The following is a 15,347-nucleotide window of genomic DNA, read 5'->3' on the forward strand; positions in this document are numbered from 1 at the left end:
CCCCCCTCAGCCGGAGCGGGCACCGCGGCCCCGAGGAGCAGGTACCGCCCTTCCTCCTCCTCCTCCTCCCCTCACAGTTAGGGCTCCCATCCCCCCGCAGCACCCGGCCCGGCCCGGCGGGGCCCTGTCGTGTCTGGTGTCGGGGGCGCCGGGGGCTTGGTGCGGCCGAGGGGAGCCGAGCCGAGGTGAGTGCGGGGCGGGAAACCCCGGGAACATCTGGCGCTCGCGGGGGGGTCCGCCGCCTGCAAGGGGGGGTGCACATCTGGAGTTGGCCTTGTGCTGCATGTTTGTGTGAGCCTGAACCCGGAGCGTTTCCCATCATGGAGGATGTGTGCGCGCTCCGGCAGAACAAGGGAGCCGCTCGCTGTTGAAATCCTGTGAAAAATAGATCTGGTTTTTCAAGCCTCGTTCGCTCCCGTACTGTTTTCAGCACCCTTCCGCCCCCCTTTGCCTCTCATTCAAGGGGTTGCTTAGATTAGAAATTTGCTTATCATTGCAAAACTGCATCTCAAAACCTGAAAATGGGCGTAAGGCGCGCAGAGGCATAGGAGAGGGAAGAATCAATTGAAGGGTGGGGGGAGAAAGAGAAATCTTGTCCAGCAGAAAATCAGGATGATGTAGAGGTTATTCTACGATGTCAATTCATCGTGTGTGGGGATCAGTTGAAATTTTAACGTGTGCAATTTTTCACGGTTCTCCAACCCAGTTTGGCTCAGGACTGGTTTTAAATAAAGCATCCTTGGGAGAATGCTGGCAGCCACGTTATGAGGCATTGCCTACCTGCTAGGGGATACCGTCTCAAATTGAAAAAAGCTGGGGGGTGGGGAAAAGCAAAGCTATATCATTAAAATGGTTTCTGAAGCAGCAGGCTGACCTCCAAAGGGAGGTGTTCGGAGACTGGCATTAAAATGAGATACCGTTAGGTGCAGAAATTACCAAACTGTAAGGGGCGGCAGGTATCCCACATTTTGAGGCTTGTCTGCCGAACATGGGGATGTGACAAGACAAAATGCGGTCCGTTTCTATGTGGGAAATGCAACTGAAAAAATAAGCTCCTACCTAGAGAGGTAAACTCTTTATAAGTGCTATACATTAATCTCTTCCGATTCAGTGTGTTTTAGGGGGAGAGAAAGGGTGATAATAGTGCAGTTGTTTCGGTGGCTGCAGATTACCGGGGTGTGTGTTTGATTTTCTTTTTGCTGTGAATGAATGGATTCTTCTGTGCCTGGGCCCAATAACTGCAACAAGATGGCGTTTGCAGCAAGGCAGCTCTCTCATTTTCAACTCCTCCTCACCACAGCTTTGACAAACTAGACACTATCCTTAGTTGCATTTTAGATTTGTCTTTTTTGTTTCCTTTCTCCTTTTTTGCAGTAGGAGCAAGGCTTGGGGGGTGGGGGGCGGACGATAAAACAAATTTATAGGTATTGCTTATTTTTAATTTTTTGTAGCATTTCCCCCCAGTACAGGAGACTAGGTGGGAGGAGTAAATAGTTTTATTGAAATTTTCACATAGGCTGTGACTGGTTAAAGCAGTAACATGATGCCTAATGTCTGTTCATAATGGCATTTGGAAAAAAAAAATTCTAGCTTATTTCAGCAACAAATTTTAATGAGCACATATGTTCATATAATCCAGAATTGAGTTCTGTATGAATAAAAACTGTATAAAAGGCTCGGTAGAATTGCTTGTTTCTTACCATCCTAGTAATAATTAGACCCCCATGTAGACAATCATCTCTCTCTCTCTCTTTTTTTTTTTTTTTTTTTTTCCTCTCATCATAGAAAGGAAGCGCCCTTCTGCTTCAGAGCCCTCCAATGATTTGTGGAACCTTTTAAAACTGCATTTGACCTGAAATTGTCAGTTTGCATAATTATTCTTTTACACTAGATGAGGGGGAGAAGAAATGAAAAGGCTATTTGCATGTTAAAATCTTTTTCTGTGTTCTGTGCCCTATTTTAAAAATTACATTTATAAAATCTTTTACAAAGTGGTTTTGTACCATATTAAAGTGTATATTTCATAATCAAAGCCTATTGGGTTTCCTGGTTTATTAATTATAGAAAGCTAACCTTCCCCGCCCCCCCCCAGTTTAGACACTTGATTAAAATAAACTGTTCAGCTAATACGTGACAAAAACAGATTTACTTATCCTTAAGCATTATCAAATGGCTCTTAACCGTTCTAAAATATATGTCAAACTACACAAAATACTTGGCTGCTTTTTTGATGTTTTCTGAATTAAAATTTTCTCTCTCCCCTTAATAATGGTATGTGAATTCTGGTATTGCTATGTAGATTTATTTTTGTATAATTCATCACTTGCCAGATGCTTTTATAGCTTAATTTTCCTAAGGCTGTAGGAACCTTTTTATGATTAAAGTTTTTTTCCCCCACTCTGATTTTTACAGGAAGTGTATATATCCCAAAATGCAGATTCGTATTAAAGAAATTAACATTTCTCTAATTAGCTCAAAAACTTATAGAGAACTTTTTAAAAATCTGTTAGCGTAAAATTTTGGTTTAATTTTTTTATTGTGTTCCACTGAATTTGAAACTGACAGTATTAGTACTTGGTACTATTACTAGTACTTCAGATTTTTTTAAGCTAAAAAAGAAATAAATGGGAAAAACCATTGTAGTCTCCTGCATTGAGTGACTAAGGCCGTATAAATTTATCTCTGCTTAGTAGTCCTTTCAGTTGCTAGTTCAGTTTGCAGCAAGCATCCTATCATGAAAACTTAGTTGGTACCTGAGGTTAGAAACCCAGTGTAGGTCCTGGTAGAGCATTGTGTTAGGACCTTTTTCCCAATTTGAGGAATATAATTGAAGATCTAGTACAAAAGTTAACAAAAAATCACAATATTTGGGGAGGGCGGGGGTGGTAAAATCCCCTAGCATGCATCCTTCCATTTGAATATGTATAGAATTTTCTCTATGACAGTATTCATCATCCCATCTGATTTGTGAATACACAATACAGCTATCTTAACTTTAAAAAGTGAAATAAGTAAATAATTTTCTGATTAGAAATGGGGGCGGGGTGGAACAAATACCCCTAAAATATGAAGTGTAGGTTTGCCTTCTGTTGTTCTATATCCGGCATGAAAATATGAGTGCTTTGGAATAATTGACCACAAATATATATTTTGTGTGTTTTAGGACACCCTCCTTAAAGCTAAGAAAGGTATTACTGGATGTTGTATGTAATAACTTCCTGGTGTTTTGGAGGCTTAAGTTAGGTCATGTAGGAAGCAACTAACTCCTTAGCAGTTATACTTTGAGTTATGATTTCTCAACTGCAGTGTGAAATTAGATGCCAGTAAATATAACGTCAGTGTGGAGATATAAATTATAAATGTAACTTTACTTTTTCTTATTATTTTACTCCGTGTCTATTTGTTTTCCTTTAGAAAAGTTGGAGTTCAAAAATACTTCCTTAACAAAGCAAGATCCCTTTTGCATACAACTGAAGTTGTCTTTCCTTGCTAGGTTGACTCCCAGCAGTGCTTATGCTGTGAGTTAGATGTGTTAAGATGATATTGTATTTACTAACTGAAGAGCGTATTGTCATTGAAATTTGGAATTTGTTGCTTTCTGTTAAAATGACCCTAGGTTTTGCCTCCTGCACTCAGGGCTTGGCTTATGTTTCAGTCTCTGAATTGGATTAAATTCTTACTGTCCATGGATTTTGGCTCTCCGCATTAGTGGATTGGTAATTGATATTCTCAATTTTAATATCCAGTTTTAGCCATATGGCATACCGTATTGTTTTGAGACTCCCATTTAGCACTAGTTTGATTCTGACAAATGGAAATGAGAGATCATGTAGTCATATGGTTGAATTACTATTAGACAAATCTTCTTAGGACTGTCTTCTCTAATGCTACAGTAATGCTGGTGTTTCCACAATATAATGTTGTTGGTTGTGGTGGAGAAAGCATAAATAACCCTACAATTGACTAACTTGTGCTAGTTAGCTACTTTGTTACTTAGGATTGGGTAGAAATCTTAAGAGGGAAGGCTTTCTGACTACAACCATAAGTGTAAGCTAACAATTAACTTTTATCCAGTTTATAAAAATGTGGGGTTTCCCCCCCTTGAAATGATGGATGCAAAATTGACAAAATTATCTCCATTTTTTTCATAAACAATAAGGGCCAATTTGCTATAGGACTGCAGTTTACCAAATCTCCAAAGAGTGTTTTTAGTTTTAAGGTTTCTTAGTTGAAATCTAAATTTTTTTTTTTACTCTTTTTTTTAAAGAACCATAAAAGGAAAAGAAAAAATTATATGCAAAATCTGTTGGTATTAGACCCATGTGGTAATTTAGCACAATATTAAAAGCTTTGAGCTCACTGTTAACTGGGTCTTGACCATTGGATGCCAAAGTAATCGATATGAATTGCTGTAAAGGCTTCTTGTGGGGGCAGAGACGTAGACATGGAAAAACAGATTTAAAAGCTCAATATTGATGCTTTTTTTTTTTTTAAACAGGAGTGGTGTTTTTTTATTTGTTTGTTTTAAAGAAAGAGCCATTTTTGTGGTTTCACAGAAAACTTGGAGGATAGGGTAGTCATGGAATAGAACCAGACCTTTGGAGGTTCCGGGGATCAAAATCTTCTCTAAATTTTAAAAACCAAGTAGGGTAACAAATCTAGCCTTCATACTTTTTATTTTGTTGTTGTTGTTTGTTATCTCACATTGTAAACTTAGTAACACCGGAGCTTGAATTCTATTTCCCTTTGCTTGTCTGAGTGGCAGGTTTCTAGCCAACTGCCTCTGCAGGATGCAACAGCCCCACCCCACCCATCCTACCCCAAGCCATTTCCCTGCCTTCCTGTCCCCGCCCTGCTCCAGCACCACAGGGCTGCATCGCCGGACCAGGAAGCATGGGGCTGTGCCAGAACCTCTGGGGGTGTGTATGTGTTTGTAGGGTGAGTCCCACATATACTCCACCATACACATGCACAACCCCCCCCACACTGCCATACATGCGGACTCGCACACCGCAGCCAGCCTCCCCCCTCAGCTCCCCACAAACCCCATACCCACCTACACCCCACATGTTCACTCACCCCACCCCCTCACATCTATCCACACCCCAAAGACACACCCTCTCACATACCCACAGCCCCCCACAAACCTATACCCCCCACAGTATACAAGTATAAGACTTCATTTTAAGCTATGATATACAATCACTTATATGTATACTACACAAACATATGTAAACCAGAACAAAAATATACTTTTTTAATTAATGAATGTTTTAGTTTTTCACTTTTTAGCATATAATTTGGTCTTTTTCTGCTTCTGAGACGGTAAAACCCTTTGCTGAAAGGAGTACTTCTGGGGGAAGGGGGAGGGACTTCTGATGGCAAAAGTTAGGGGGCGGGACTTCCAGTTACAAGATGGTGATGGGGGTGTGGTCCCTGTCAAGTGCCGGGGCTACCCGTGCAGCCCTCAACAGCTTATGAAAACTGGGTAAGCAGCCTTTCGTCTGAAATAATTGCCCACCCATGCTATAGACTGTGCGTATATGTTGCTACGTACACATGTGAGTTCCAGGGGAAAAAATCATGATGGGGAAGGAAGGCTGTCCCATGTTTAGTCCCAGTAGCTGAGTCATGTGGGCACTCGCCCAAGAAGACAGATGCAGCTTCTAGCACCCTCCCCTTCCCCTGCCTATCTGAATGTGTCTGATTTATTAGCACAATGCACTAGTTATTATACCACAGGTCAGGCATTATCTAGACTGGTCTCTGGTGCTCCTTCTGAGGCTGAGCCAGTGCCTCTTGCATTTAATAGTCAGTGGGTAAAATTAATAAATGGCACAGAAGTGGAGGGATTTTTGTCCTTTTGGGAGCAAGGGTGAAGGCCAGAATCCATGGCCCATTCCCTTCCAAGGTAGCAACCACCCACTGAGCCATGCAGCCTGTGACTTGCTGGCTTCATATAACTTCTACTGGCCAGAGGGCCAGCTTCAAGAGGAATACTAGAGAAGGATCTGCCTAACACCTGGCCCCTGGCATAGTGGTTAAAGTGTTGTGGTGGCAAGTCAGCATTACAAATTCAAACCCAGTGGGAAAGGATAGGTCTAGAACCTGGGTCCTTGAGTTCAGGGGGAGAGCCCTAACCAATGAATTATTTGGGTTAAAATACCCACTAATCCTGCATTTCTGGCTGTCTGTATCTTCAGATCTTACATGCTGGTATGTATTCATGAGGGGTGCACATATGTAGCTACATATGTGCCTGGGCAGCACATGGTCTACTATGCTCAGTCTACATGCATATACTTTGGTGTCCAGACTGCCATGGAACTAGAATTTCTGTCTGTAAGTGACATACTTATGTTACTTACGTTGTTAAAAATCTGCTACTTGGATGTCCAAAGGAAAATGGAATTCCTCCTCAAGGGTATCCAAACTTTTTAATAAATATTATATGTGTAATCATTCAGATTACAATATTGAAGCTAGTTTGGTATGGTTTTAGTTAAGAAAGACTTTTATTCATGGTGGAGACTTCAGCTGGAAGTGTAATATGTTAAATGTAAAGGGCACTGTTCGACTTTTTCTTTGTGTTCTCAGTTTCCAGACAGACATGTCCTAGATGTCTAGCAAAAAGATAACCACGTCGTAATGGCGGTTTGAGAACTGCATAATTCTTACTTGCTGTGTGTACCATGCTCTCTTCCCCCCCCATGCATATGGTAATTAGATGCCTCCATTATCATTTTTTTTCTTGTATATAAGCCACAGTAAAGTTTCTGGGACTTCTTACACATGGGAGTGTAAGTATGCTTGGTGGCGAGACTATAAACTAATCATTCTAAATTATGTCCTGCTAATTTCAGATGCTAGGCAGAAAGTTGATTTGTGTGGTTCTTGTAGGTGCTATGTATCTGAAGTTGCTGTATAAATTTATGAATATTATATGTTGACCTGGTTATTGGGATATGGTTATTGGGTTTACTGATTGACTATCAATTTAATAAAAGGTAAGCAAGGAGGAAAAAGAATTAATTGAAGATACTTTTTCGGTAATCCCTCAGAGCATCTTCCATGATTGTCTTATCTCTCTGTGTGTCCTAAGATGGCTGATGAGGCCTATCTGGGATTGATGGATGCTACTGCAGCTTGGATGTGTGTTTCTTTGTGGAGTGGGTGGCATTGGAGTCTTGATTTGGGCTGCGACACGCTGTTTCTGCCACTCCTACTTTTTCATCTCCTGTTGTTGCCATGAGGTTTCAAAGTACTGAGATCCCTCCAGCAGACTCTTCCTCCATTTGGGGTCATCTTAGGTGACAAGTCTCCTACAAATTGACTTCAATGTTGATTTTTTTTTAAGTTGTCTTTGAGGACATCTCTGAAGTGCTTTCTCTGCCCTCTACTTGAGTGTACGCCTTGGCTGAGCTGGAAGAATAAAACTTGCTTGAGCAGACGTCCGGATGACATGGCTGGTCCAACAAAGTTAAGATAAGATACATATATCAGTAAACACATGAGAGTTGTTAAGAGATTATGTCAGGTGAGGGAGAAGAGAGAGAAATCAGGAGATCAAAAGAATTGTGGTAGGTTTAAAAAGGAATGCTTAAAAGCTCAGAGAAACTACGCTGAGTTAGAAATACCCAATAGGTGTGTCAGAGGAAGTTAAGCCTTGGTTACTGTTAGGAGCTGTAATCCCAAGAGACATAAACATAGATTGGTTTAAAATCCTTCTTTTGCTAAACATTTTCTTCCACAGCTATGATTTAATTTGGCCTGTGGGGTAAGAATGTTATGTAGATGAAGCCTTGGTAGGTGGAAGTACTGTGTGTGGGAGCGAGAATTGCACCTTGGGTATATAAAGACATGAGACCTAGGAACTGTTGGAAGTACACTCGTGCAAGAGAGAGGAGACCTGTCAGATGGTCCTGTAACTAACAAGTGATAAGAGTGGGATAATCCACAGAATGAAGTTTTTTCACAAATGATTCTGGTAATTTTAGAGAGAGAAAGCGATGAGCTGAGGACAAAGGGGTTGGGAGGGGGAGCGATAAAAGAAACAGTGCCTGATTTTAACTGAATCTTGCAAAAGCAACACACACTTGTTTGATATTTTTGTCATAAAATTCGGCCTTGCAAAAATAATTTGTTATATTTGATTAACTAAATTTTCAGCCTGCAGTTCTCCACAATTACTAGGCATCCTTTGTTTGGAAAGGAAGCATAGTTTAATGCATGAAAAAGATTATTTGAATTCTGGAAAGCTAAACTGCTTTTTCTTTGTAGCCCTATCATTAGCGCTAGCAATTTTTAGCCATGTTCAAGATGCCTTGTCAGTTGCATTCATGGATGAATGTACACTCCACTGAACAGAGTTTACCTTTCTTTCTAAAGTCTATAGGGCTATCAACCGACACTGCTAAATATAAAATTGGTAGTGGCGCACCGAGACATCATTCCACATCGTATCGGCATCAATAAAAGAGAAATTTACACTATCGGCAGTCAGCTTTTTTTGGCTGATGTGGCCAATAATGTCTCCACTAAGTGCTGTGTGTATGTACGCAGCCGTAGCATGCATGCAGCCAGCCTGGCAGCTTGGATAACGGCATCTGGGTGGTAAGTGTGGGGGTGGAGGGGAGGGGCAGATTGAGGCTCCTGCAGTGAGGGAGGGAGTGTTGCTGGGGCAGGCACTACCTAGCTGTGGTGGGACACCAGATGGAGCCACAAGCAGCTCGTCTGAGAGATACAGGGGGAAGTGGGGAGCTCCTACCACTGCGTGGACCCCTGGGGGAGGCATGTGCCCCCCAGATATATGCATAGGGCAAGGGTGGGCTGCCACTGTCTGCTGGAGCTGGGGGCGGTTCTGGGCTTTTCCCAGCAGGAGCTGTGCTTGGTGTGGGTGGTGGGCACTGGGGGGGGGTGCTATGGGCCCACCTCAACCCTGTGCACAGATCTGTGGGGGCACATGGCCCCATGCTGCCTCCAGGTATGCTCACAGTGGTGGGAGCCACCCCCCAGACAACACCTGCCCCAGCCCCACTCCCTCCCTCACTGCAGGGGCCTCGATCTGCCTTTCCCACCCCCAGCAGACTTACCAGCCGGATGGTAATCAGACGATTTATTGTTTTGCTTTTATTACAAGGAGAAGGACATTGTCATTTTCTTTTCTCAAAGTTGTAGGTAAAATACTTAAAATATTCAGCTCTGAAAGCTCGTAATGCAGCCTTAACAAATGATTGTGAATATGTTACCAGGCCAAGCACCAAGCCTTGTTCACACTCCAGAAGTTGTTCTCAATTTCCCCCCCGCCCCATTTCGAATGGTATGAGTTTTGCAAGGCTACCAGGATGATGTCATAAATGACCATACCTACACTGGTGACATGAAAGTGATAGCTAATATATTTCACACTTTTTTTCTTGCATCAGAATGATGGTAACTGTTAACCTTTTAGCTACTGTTTTTAGGTTCCCTTCTAATAATAGTTTAGATAATCTTAATTGCAAAACCTGGTAGCAGTTATTACCTTCCCATCTGTAGGGAAAAAATACATCTTCCTCTTTTATGTAGCTGCTTTAAAATGCTTCTATACTTATCTGCCTGTGAAAGTCAGTTTGCTTATTTTTCTGCTTCTAAACTTTCTCTGTTTTGTTCCTTGCCTTTTTCTCCCTCTCCTGTGTTCTTATTTATTGATGATCAGGTTCATAGCTGCTTCACTTTTCTTTGCTTGCATGTCTGTTGTTTTAAGGAAATGCATATAACTGAGTATGCTGTAGAAATCACTCTCTCTCTAAGTAGAGATTAATTTTATCTGAAAATGTATGGAACTTGACACAAGTATTCATTGTGAGAGGATCTTGTGTTTCGTGGGAAGTTCAAACAGACTAGAAACCGACTTTTTTGACAGAAGAATTTATAGTTCACTTTAAAATTACAGGTTAGCTGCTTTGGAGACTGAATTTAAATGCCCAGTAGTAATAGTCCACACATTCTTGGGACAGCTTACATTTCTCATTTGGGTTTCTGTTGGCAACGTTGGATATATTTCTCAGATGCTTTTTTTTTTTTTTTTTTTAACCAGGGGAAAAATGTAGCTGTTTTAGTATAGGTTATTTTACACTCTGAACATGTAACAACATGGCTTTCTGAGACAGTTAATGGTTAGATATATTGTTAGGTTTCTTAAGTGAAAATCTAAGGACAGACAAGAACATTGGCAAGTTATGAGCAAATATGAGCTTCAGTACAGTGTTCCTTCTGTCTGGATATGCATTGCAAAACCCTGTGATATATTGTTGTTAAGGTCTTTTTCAACATTGTAAATGGATGCTACGACTTCTGTTTTGCTCATTATTAAATGAACAATATTGCCAAGATCAAGATAAAATTTCTCCTTTTTCTCTTTCCTGTGTAAAGCTTTTAACATTGTTGGGGTGATTCTTCAATACTCTGTGTGACACGTCCTGTTTTATGTAGAGTATTACAGTGCTGTATTTACTGTAGTCTTTTGCTGCATTAAAAAAGGAGCATCAACATAAGCATTACATTTTGCATGTAACAGCATGATGTTGGGGTACTACTTATGCTTGGTACATAAAAGAAGAGAACTTACCAAAGCAGACAGCTGTATGTTTCAAGAGCCTGGAAAAAAGATTTAATTTTTGCAGTGGATTTTGAATTGTGGAAATTGCCACTGAGATGTTCTTGTCCAAGGGGCCTAAAATAAAAAGAGGCTTTTTACTTTCAGTAGGCCTGAGAAAATAAAACAGTCCAACATTACTTCTTCCCTCTTTATGTCCTGCTTAAATGATTGATTAATTATAAATATGCCAACCAGTCAAAGTTTTAGACTTTTTTCCAAATGTTATGAGAAGATGCATGTGGGAATACTCCTATCAAGTGCTCTTTTATTAGGTGATTTACAGCAGGCCCTCTGAAGCTCTCAGTAGAGGGGGACCATTGCCTGTTGAGGAAAGGTGTTGGCTGTTCAAAGATCACCAACAGCTCGCTTAATGTTTATAGCAATTTATTTATGCTCCAGGTTACAAAGTCCTGGATTTTAATAAAAGTTAGGAGATGCTGCCTTAAAATTAACATACACACTTTCTGAGTATTCTTTGCCTTTAAATCCAGTTACTATAATCCAAGGATTTATAGTTGAATGGCCCCAAATTCAGTGTTTTTAAATCAAATGTACAGTAGTTACTTTTATGCATTAGAGAATCTAGGTTTTATTGACCTACACACGTTAATATTCAGTGGCAGAAGTCAGTAAGCAGGCTTCTTTATTTGATTGTAGATTAAAAACATTAAGTAATTTCTCTTAAGAGAATTGTTTTTGCACAGACTTTGAAAATGTAACTTTGATGTCTAGATTCTGGCAAGTTAGTCCGGAGTTATCCTATAAAATTTCTCAATGGTTTAAAGATCTTAGCAGTCTATATACATGTTTTTGTGGTTCCTGTGCAAGATTTCTATAATGTGCTCAGTAACCCTTTTAGCCCATTGCTGTTTCTGATGTCAGAAATGATGCCTCATTCCACTTTCAAGGGGAGCAGCAGCAACTCAGTAAGTGAAGTAAAGACCACATTCTACAAAATAGGTCACTATTGTATTACTGGTTCCTACTGTCTCTTCTTTGCTTTTATCACTGGTAGCTAATATATCAAGAACCACTTGTTAGTGTAATGCTTTGCACTATTTGGAAGTGCATGTAGCAATATATGGGGAAAGAAAGATGGTATTTAAGCATCATATTTTTGACATCTGAAATCTTGTTAATTATAAGGACTAGAAACAGTTTACCTGTATCATAAGAATGAGCTGTATTTGTATCTATCCCTGCTAGTTCAAAAGGTTTTGAATTTGAAACTTGCTCATTTCATGTGGCAAGGATTATTCCTATATACAAAATATAAACGTACTTAGCTTGTGTGTGACGCATTTTGTCCAGCACTGAGCTTAGTAGTCAATAGCCTAAGCTATTAGTAGCACAGGTATGACACGTCCAAAAAGTAGGAACTTAGCAGGAAAACTAAACCACTACTTCAGCCCTATAGATCAGTTTGTTCTGGTTTGAGACATGTCCAGCTAAATGTCCATAAGTAAGCTTCCAGTTGTGTTGGTATGTTATGGTTCCTGTAGGTTTGCTGTTCTTCTACCTACTTTTATAGAAGAATTGTCTATGAAGATCCAATCAATGGCAAGCATAGCAGCTTGTGTCGTACAAGTTACTAACACTCCATACAATTCTTTGAATTGGAAAGCTTCATTTCCTAAAAATGTTATGCGGTCTTTTATTGAAAGAGAGAACTATTTTCAAGCAGCAGGATTTTTTTGTGTTGCATGTATGTAATTGAATTAACATAAATGGTGAAAAATAGATTTTCAATGTTTCTGAATATATTTTGGGCCAGAGTCCATTCCACCTCTTAAGCATCCAAGTCCACTTACATGTCTAAGTGTGATTCTGTTCCACTCTCCCTGAGTCTTTGAAAAGCACTTAATGCAAAAAGTGGGTGCATCCTCTTTGCAGATTTTTTGTGACTCAGTCTTAAGGGTAGTGTGGTTGTTACAAAAGCTGATGCATTTGTGCAGGGGTTTTCAACCTTTTTTAGTAAGTGAATCCCTGGTGGCTGGATGCTGGGCAGGGTACAGCCAGATGCAGAGTGGTGGGCAGCGTGGGGTAGTAGGTGGTGGCGGTGGCAGCAGCTGCTGCATGCAAGCTTCCTCCCTGCGTCTGGTCGGCTGGGTGGTGCCTGCACAGCCTGCAGAGGGGCGCTGCTGCCCTAGCCCTGCTCCTGGGAGGTGGTGGTGGCGCGGGGTGGTAGGTGGCAGTGCTCCATCCCTGCCTGCCCGCGCGTACCCCCTAGGGCCTTCCCAGGTACCCCCAGTTAACAACCCCTGCATTAGTGGATTCTCAGGGACTTGAGCAGGAATTGAATTGTATGTATGTGCATGAGGACACTTATACGCCCAACAGTTGAAAAAGAATCTGGCCCTTTGAGTAAAACATAAAGGGATGGCCAGGCTGTGGCATGCATGCCACAGGTGTCACAGGCTGCCTCTGCGTGGCATCTGGTAGACCAGCAAGGGGACAGGCAGCACAGTGACAGGGCAAGAAACAGCAGAGCAGCAAATAGGGCAGAAAGTGGATCAGTAGATTGGGAAGGGACCACAGGGCAGGGAGCAAATGGAGCAGCAGACTGCACAGGGGAAAAGATTGGAGTGACACTAGGGGTGGGTGCAGACCTGATTTTGTGGCACTCTTGCCCGCCTTTTTACTTCTTCTGTATAGTGAAGTTAGACAGGTCCGCTTCACCGGCTATTTTCATTTTGCTTCTCATGTGTAAACGTATGTAATCATGTTATTTGGATTTCCAGCACATCAGGGAGATGCTGTATTCCTGTTACAAAAGCAACTGTGTTTACTGCTGACAAAAGGCTAATGAAAACGTTTTTTCATGGAAACTAAATTGTGGACTGCTAGGTATTACGATTTAAATATTTCTAACTTAATCATTCCTAATGTCTCTTGTGATTTCTTTATCATATTTACTCTCAGCTGCTTTTACATTCAATTTTATAGTGTTTTCTATAGGGAATCTTCTACTTTTGTCATAAAAAAGATAGAAAACTCTGAAAAATAGGGAGACTTTTTAAAACCTTATAGATGCAGAAGCCTTGATTATGGGAAGGAGATGTTTAAAACCATACTGGAAATTTTTGGGGTTAATGCCGTCTGGCAAGCTCTAGATGGAAGAGGATAGTGTCTATATTATGATCCTTTAAGATTCCTATGCATGTAAATCCTGCTTTTTCACAATAGAGCTAATACATTTTCATAATCTAAGCCAGGTCTGGAGAAATTTATTTGAGGTCTGCCAGCCTGAGGACTAGGTTTACTTGCTAGGGTGAAAATTACCTGCTGTGTTGTATGCTTATGCTGGATCTTGAAACCACGTGGCTCTTGTTGTATAAAAGGAAAAAGATTTTACTGTTTGCAACTACATCATAGGTATAGTAATGATGATCAGCTTGATGATTTTTTTTTTTAGAATGAAGTATTTGTATTACTGCAGGACATAGATGTCCGAAATTAATTGTGAACTGTGTTGTAGAGAGTTTACAGAAGACTTAGGAGATGAACCCTGAATCTCTAGGGTTCCAGGCTTTAATTCAACACATTTCTCCTGTTTTTTTGTTCATTTGTCTTTCCCTTTTTTGATTTTATACTTCATTATTTATTGGCAGTGGGTATATCTCCCCACCCTGTAATAATTTTCATTGTTGGCTTCCCCTCTACTTTCACTTTTTTTTTTTCTCTTCTCTATATATTTACCTGTCTTCTGTGTTTTTCTGTTCTCTTCCCGCCTTTTCCTGAATAAATCTACTCTCCTGAGACAGATATCAAAAATCAGATGGGGTTGAGGGGGCACTGTAGTAGTGACTATGCCCAGGTAAGAAACTAAAACTTTGTCCTCTTGCTGTTGGCTTTCTACTTAGTTTGTACCTTTTGCCTTTGGCTAGTGAGCATCCAATAAAATGTGAACACTGTCCCACAATTAGCTGGTGAGAAAAGAGGTTTCCTGTCTATTTCCAGACATCTCCCTGTTCAAGGTTTGGAGGTTTCCCCAGCTCTGCTTCTTCCTAGCCTTCTGTTCAGTCTGCTATGGATAGCTGTTGCAATTTTGGGATATGGATGCATGTCCACTGGGACTTACGTTGAGACTAGTGTGCTCCCTGACACCCCCCCCCCCCCGGAATCTCCAAATAACCTTTTAAAAAGGCTGTAACTGGTCACTACCAGCTTGTGCTAGTTGTGAAATAATGCCCTCCAGCTAAAAAGATTGTTTTCCATTGCCCTCCCATAAGCCTTAATTTGTTTTTTTTATTGGCTCTACAAGATGCAGTGAAAGGATGTCTGGGAGGCTACAAGAAATTAGGATGGCTTCTATTCAATATAAAATGTCAGAGGCACTAATGGAATTAAACTCTTTAGGCATGTACACTGAATGCAGGTTGTGGTGATTGAAGAGTTACAGAACAGACTAGTGCTGTGCGGTATGTGCTAGGAGAAATCATGTCGAAGAAGTCTTGATCAGATACATGTACATCTAATATCGCTGGCATTGGTGTCCAGGCTGAACATTTGTTACACCTTCAGGAGATTTAGAAGTAGTAAATCAGTACTATATCATCTGCTAGAACAGCTTAATTGCTTGCTTCATTTTGAAGGTGTCCTATTTATCTTCTACTAGTTTCATACCTTCTAGGGTCGGAAGGGACCTGAGCAGATCATCTAGTCCGACCCCCTGCCATGGCAGGAAAGAATACTGGGGTCAAATGAC

General features: G+C 40.9%; 1 protein-coding gene across 1 annotated transcript in view; it reads left to right on the forward strand.

The window, feature by feature from the left end:
• Positions 1-15,347, forward strand: part of GNB1 (G protein subunit beta 1) — a 92,985-nt gene continuing 77,638 nt past the window's right edge. The window contains exon 1 of the mRNA XM_019541293.1: positions 1-41. The gene's annotated coding sequence lies outside the window, so the exon portion shown is untranslated. The remainder of the gene's footprint in view (positions 42-15,347) is intronic.

This window comes from Crocodylus porosus, unplaced genomic scaffold (genome assembly GCF_001723895.1).
Source record: "Crocodylus porosus isolate Cpor-Errol unplaced genomic scaffold, CroPor_comp1, whole genome shotgun sequence".
Classification (NCBI taxonomy): Eukaryota; Metazoa; Chordata; order Crocodylia; family Crocodylidae; genus Crocodylus; species Crocodylus porosus.